Below are 6,959 nucleotides of genomic sequence, written 5' to 3'. Positions count from 1 at the left end.
CATAATAGGCAACACCCCCTAACAGGACAGCTCATTAGCATATTAGGTCACACCCCATGCCTTCCCTTGGCTTGCCCGGGCGCCCCGCAGCTGTGGGGAGCCTGGGCAAGTCGGCCCTTGGAAAGGCCAGGGAAGGCACAGGGAGGCATTTAAATGCATCCCCGATCCTTCCAGGGGCCCCCCCAGCCCACCCTACTCGGAGTTGCCGGAAGAGTCGTCACTCTCCTGGCCTTCCCCTCTGTAGCCACACACACAGAGGTTTTGGCTGTAGTGGGCGTGGCCAACTCTGAAGCCAGCCAGAACTCCATTCCTGTGTGTTCCTGCCCAAAAATAGCCCTGCGAGTGTGTATGTTAATGTCTGCTGAACTGTCCCAATTCAGAGAAGTTTGTGCATGCATGCCCACACAGTCTCATGAGAGTTGTAGTTGTAGTTAATGTAGTTAATGAGCGAGAGATTGATTTCTGCACAGGTATAAAAGTAGTCACGAGATAAAGAGAAATAAAGCTTCTCTACAAAGTTGACTCTACAGCTCAGAAGCTGCCTAGCTTGTTGTTTAGGTCAGGCAGCAAACAGTAAGAGTGAGACAAGTAGATCAGAAACTGAGTTCCCATTTAGGGTTGCCAGTCTCTAGGTGGGGCCTGGAGATCTCCCAGTTCCCCTGGAGAAAATGGCTGCTTTGGAGGGTTCACTCCATGGCATTGTACTATGCTGGGGTTCCTCCCCTCTCCAAACCCTGCCCTCCCCAGTCTCCACCCCCCAAATCTCCAGGCATTTCCCAACCCAGAGCTGGCAACCCTGGACGTGGTGGTTGAACACAAGTATATTTCTTGGCAAGCATGTTTGCCATGAAGTTCAAAGCATGCCTGGGAAGGGCTAAGTATGTTCCTGTCTAATTTATGTTCAGGAATAATAGCCTAGAAAAGTCTGTTTTGATTGGTGAAATAGGAGGGGAGATGGTTTCACTGCTCTCCCCTTACGTTGCTGAACTGGTTTTCTACAAGGCTACTTGCATGTAGAAGACATGAGAAAGTCCTCCTTCCATCTCTTCTAGATTAGCTGTAAGTAGAGGGTTTTTTTGCGGGGGGGGGGTCTCTTTAAGAACAAAAGAGGGACAGAAAGAAATTTCTACTGTATTAAAGAAATGATTCTGAACTTGATTCAGGAGGAAGCTGGGAGATGAAATGGAAAAATGATTTGAAAATATTTCGCTTAGGTTCCTACGAAGATTTCTAATGGAGGTTGCAATCTCTTAGGTGACATACATTGTGAACCATGCATAGACAAGGTTTGTTGTTTGAACAAATGATAATTGGCCTGATTGATGGCCTTGACAGTGCTTTGGAGGGTGGACTGTGTGGAATTATACCCTTCTAAGGTCCCTCCGTAGGTTCCAGGTATTTCCCCACCCAGAGCTGGCAGCCCTATACTGCGCTGAGGGCCCTCACTTTCCCAGCCCCACCCTCCCCCAGAGGCACTCCCAAATCTCCAGGAATTTCTCAATTTGGAGTTGGCAACTTTAGTCTAGGGAGATGAAGAAAGGAGGGCTGAGTTATAGGGGAGGTGTGCGCACCAGTCCTATTCTCCCCCCCCCCTTCCCAAGAACTCTGTTAGGGGTACTTTGCTCTGACAGTATTTTCAGTGCTAATAGGTTTCTGCCTTAGGGCTTAGTCAGTCACACTCATGTCGTTCTACTTAATTATGTACAATTTTTATTCCACCCTCCTGCCAAGGAGCTCAGGAAGGTGTGCGTTCCTTTCTCTTCCCTCCATTATTCTCTCAACAGCCCCGTGAGGCTGAGAAGGAAATGAATGATTTGCCCAAGTTCACCCAGTGAGGTTTGGGAAGGATTCGTATGCGGATCTTCCAGGCCTAGCCTGTCACTGCAACTATTATACTATGCTGCTTCCGCAATGAAGCGTGCTCCTTGTATCAGAGTTGCCAAATGGTTGTATACCGGTCTATTCCTCTCTCTTGGTGGCCTAGCTTGGATTTCTCATTTTAGCTCTGTTTATTATGTAGTAAAAAGGTAAAGCTAAAGGTTCCCTTGCTCGAAAGCCAGTCGAGTCCGACTCTAGGGTTGCGGTGCTCATCTCCGTTTCAAAGCCGAAGAGCCAGCGCTGTCCAAAGACGTTTCCGTGGTCATGTGGCCGGCATGACTAAACACCAAGGCGCACGGAACGCTGTTCCCTTCCCACCAAAGCGGTACCTATTTATCTACTTGCAATTTTTTGCTTTCGAACTGCTAGGTTGGCAGGAGCTGGAACTAGAGACGGGAGCTCACTCCGTCATGTGGCACACTCGGGTCTCAAACTGCTGAACTACTGACCTTCCACAGCCTGCAGTTCAGCGTCTTACCCACTTGAGCCACCGCAGCTCCATTTATTATGTAGTGGGCAACCCTAATTTTGCAAACACAGCAAGCAACACAGAGAGCTAAGCATTAGTTCAATCCCTGCTGTTGCCCTTTATACTGAAACCTGGCATGCCGTTGTACTGTTCTTCAAGGCAGTTATGTTCCCCACATAACCATCTAGGTCCTCGGGCCTCCTTCTCGGCAACCCTCTGCCGAGGTCTAGCCGAAGCCCCTCGCAAGGCCCCAGTCTTAAGCCCCCTGTCTCGTTCAGTCCTTTTGCCTGACAGGTGGTTCCTCCAGACAGGCTTTCTTTTGGCTCCACAGCCAAGCTAGTGTTTCCCAGGAGTTCTGTTCTTCACTCTCTTCCTATTTCACTGCTTGGGGGACACCCTACATCTGCTGTCCCTTGGGAATGAGCCTCCCCCACCTCCTCACAGCTGTTAGCCTGAGGAACAAGCCTCCCTTTCTTTGACAGCCATCCTGGGTAGAAAGTATGCTACAATCCTACTGTGTAGTCTTCTTGCTCTCATTGCTGGCATTTTGATTTCCTTTTTATTCCCCAGTAGCTTATTTTACAGCCGGGGGGGAGGAGGGGGGGCTGACCTCGGCTGCACCCACTTTTGCCAGCTGAATTCTATGAGCGGTTCCCACAATCTAAAGCTGCCTTGACTAGCGGCCTGTCACAGGCTCCTCTCTCATTCCTCGCTTCTCCTCGCTGTGGCGTGATATGACTTTTAAACAGATAGGTAGGCAGTTTAGCACTTGCATATATCACTTTTTCGTGGTGACCCCTTGTGATAAGCCAAGCCCATCCTGGCCATGAACAGCCCAAAATGACATTAGTGGATTCCATTTTAAAGATGCACAACTCCATTTTGGGAGCTGGCAAACCTCTATTACATATACGCAAGGTCCATTTTTCAACGTTAATCCTGTCTGTGGCATATGGTGATTCGTTTCTTCTACCATTTCCATGATTGGCTCACCTCTGAAGCATGCTGTGTCATTTTTTTTTTTTGAGCCCCCGGAGGGGATTTTTTTTATATATATCAAACTACAAAACTACTACAGAAAAAAGGGAAGGGGGGGACTACATATATAGGATAAAGCAAAAGAACCCACTACTAACTAAAAACCCAAGAGAGGAGATCCTCACTAGCTTAGTTACAACAAATCTTCATTTCATTTAGATTTGCTTTCTTTTTCTTTAACTCTTAAATTTAACTGTCTAGGAACAGTACCCCCAATCATCCCATTTCAGAGTTCTCAAAGGCACAATTCAGAGTCCTTCAGCCTTCACGTCTCCTTTCCCCGTCTCTTCCACAGCTTATAAGGACTTTTTGGAGCAGCTGCCCCTTGCTCTATGAGAGAGTCCTCTCCGGAAGAACCCAAGTCCAGCTCGCCACTAGACTTGCTGTCCTCTTCTTTTTTCCCGTCCTCTGGTCTTCCCAGCTGAACCCTTAGGAATTCTTGAGCTTTCAGAACAGAGTCAATCTTTTCTTTTTGATCCTTGATCTTGAAAGTGACGTCTTCTGGAAATAGCCATTTATATCCAATTGAGTTTGTCTGAAGAAAAAGCACAAGCTCTTTGTATTTCTTTCTCCGTTGTCTTACTTCAAATGGAATATCCTTTAGCGTTCTGATGGTATTTCCCCCCACTTTCAGGGGTATTCCAGCGACCGCTTTCAGGATTGCATCCCTCATATGCCACTTAGAGAATCTTACGACAATTTCCCCAGGCAGATTATTTTTCTTTATATAGCCTGAATATGATCTGTAAACCACATCCACCTCACTCAGCAACATTCTGCCTTCATTTCTGTCACTGGGGCCAGTAATTCACTCATCACTTCTTTAAGATTCTCCCCCCTGTTCTCTGGCATGCCCTGGAAGCGAAGAATCATGTTGGCCTTTTCCATTTGCACTTGCAACAGTTGATCTTCCATGGAGATTTGTTTCCTTTCCAGTTTTTGCACTTTTTTCTTCACCTTCTGGGTAGTTGCAGCCACTTCCTTCACCGTCTCAGTATCTTGCTTCATTATTTGTATCATATTGTTTATCTGGGTTTGTTGTGCAGTAATACTTTGAGTTACTATAGACATCTGTTCCTTGAAGTTATTCAGCTGTTCCAGTAGAGGGCGCATATATTCCGCTATAGACTTGGCCACCTCACTGGTAGCTTCCGGTTTCGGGCTCTCAGACCCTTTCGCTTTCAAAAGTTTTTCTCTGTCCTTCTTCCCCGCCATCTTTATGTTCCCCTTAGTCTCTGAATGTGCGCTTGACCGCTTAGATTCGCTTTGGTAAGTACTTCTAGGCAGTTTCCTTCGCGTTTTCTTCCGCTCCCCCCCTCGATCACTCAAAAGTTCATGCGCATGGGAGGCGTCCCTCCCCTGCTCGCCTTTTTCCCGTTCGGTGGGGTGGGGAGCTATCTTTTTCCCTTTAATAAATGCTTCAAAGCTGACTCATGTTCATAATTGGTTGTTCAACCTCGCTTTCAGCTTTCATTTCTGCCGCTTGATCTCCTACGCCCCGGTCAGCGTCACTAAGTCCATTCGGTCTCACAGCACGGAGAACCGTCGGAACGAAGAGGCGCCTCAATTCTCTGGCATTTCGCCCTCGAAGAGGCAACCTCTTAAAAGTTCCATGGCCAGGGTCCCTTTGCCGGGCCCCTGGGGGGGTAAGCGAGCCTGCGCACCCCCTCCTTCGGCTGGAGCGCAGCTTCACCCCCGGGAGGTCCGGGAGATGAGTCTGCTAGCGCGCCGCCATCAACTGGAAGTCCCTGTGTCATATTTCTTGTCTACCTGTCATTACTCTCTCCACCCACGCAAATATTCTCAGTTTAAATTTGTATAGACTTTGCTTCTTGACAGAGGAGCAGTTATCCAACCCTTGCACATAATGTCATTCACAAACTGCCCCAGGCCTTGAGAGGCATGAAGGTCTAACCTTGTTATCCAGGTAGGACATTTTAAGTTTTGTTTTAAAAACAATTGTGAATTCACTCCTCCTTTATGCTGAATTCTAACTAGCAATGGAGTCAAAGTTAACAAATCACAAACTCAGTATATGAATTTACCTGACTCACAATTTTTATCTGTCTCTCAAGAAGCTCCCTAGTAATCTACTTCTGATTGTCATTATAAAGAAGGAAACTATTAACAGAGGTTTTTTAAAAATTCTACATTACATTTAAATTATAGAGGCACACTGTTGCACTCCTGCAAGTAGGAAATACAAATCTGCATTTTCTTTTTCAATTGAAATAATTTATTAAACTCTTAAATTTTTACTACCAGGCAGGAGGGCTTTTGTGTTTTTTCCACAATAAATTCAAACGTACAGGGAATAAAGGGTTAGGGCTGAAGGCATTTGCTCTTAAAAATAAAACCAAAAAGTGGGCTAATTTAGGACTCTTGATAAAGAATGGGCTTGGGTTTTGTTTTTGTTTTTGTTGTTATCTTCCTTTTCTGACCCACTGGCACCCAAAGCAGTTTATCATGTCAACAACCTTGTTAGGTAGGCTGGGATAAAATGTGACAGGCCCAGGATCATGCAGTGGTCTTCCATGGCAGAGTGGAGGATTCAAACCCAGTTCTAGGTCCAAATTCAACACTCTTAACCACTACGTCAGGCTACCTAGCCATCTTTTGCAGTGAGCTTGGAATTTTGTGAGCCATTTGTAATTTAAGATATTCATCACTAATTTTAACTGATGCTTACAAGAGAGATGTGGGGCTGGGCTGGATCTTGTTTCCTTCCAGAGGGGCAGGTTGGCCTGGATGCAGTCAGCTGCCATTTTGGATTGTTTCATATGCCTTGAAACTAGCCTAAGTCATCATTATGTTATTTTTATGGTACATTTTTGTACTTCTCTATATTTTAGGATGTTTAATGACATGTGAGTTTCTCTAATATAGAATACTAGCCGTAAAGCCCGTTGAGGAGGAAGACAACGAGCCCTAGAAAGGTAGGATGGGTAGGTGGGCCATGGAGAGACAGACAGACAGACAGACAGACAGACAGAGGGGTTTGGGAGAGAGACAGAGAGGAAGGTAGGAGAGGGGGAGACAGAGACAGAAAGTCAGAAAGACAGACAGACAGAGATGGAGGGAGGGAGGAATTGGGGGGAAGGAAGTCAAAGCAATGGGGAGGAAGGGAGAAAGAGTGAGGGAGGGAAAGAATGAAAGGACATAGGGAGAAATGTACAGAGAGCGAGGGGGGGTTGTGGCGAAAATGTGGGCGAGGTGGACGGTCTAGCGCCTTCACCTCTCACCCACTCCCCCCAAAAGCCTGTGAAGTGGGGGGGAGGCAGCATGGTAGCTGTCAAGAGGCGAGGTCTACCAACGTAGTGGAATGGGGTAGGTAGATTTGTTCTCCAGACGCTTCTGGAGAACAGGTCTACCCACCCCATTCCAGTGTATCGGTAGACCTGGCGTCTGGAGAACAGGTCTACACACTCCATTCTACTGTATTGGTAGACCTGGTCTCCGGAGACCAGGTCTACCCACATAGTGGAGTGGGGTGGGTAGACCTAGTCTCCAGAGGCCAGGTCTACCAATACAGTGAAAGGGGTTGGGTAGACCTGGTCTCCAGAGGCCAGGCCTA

Source organism: Gekko japonicus, unplaced genomic scaffold (genome assembly GCF_001447785.1).
Source record: "Gekko japonicus isolate JY-2015 unplaced genomic scaffold, Gekko_japonicus_V1.1 scaffold69, whole genome shotgun sequence".
In the NCBI taxonomy this organism is placed as follows: domain Eukaryota; kingdom Metazoa; phylum Chordata; class Lepidosauria; order Squamata; family Gekkonidae; genus Gekko; species Gekko japonicus.
The sequence above is the reverse complement of the archived record's forward strand: the minus strand, read 5'-3'. Positions refer to the sequence as shown.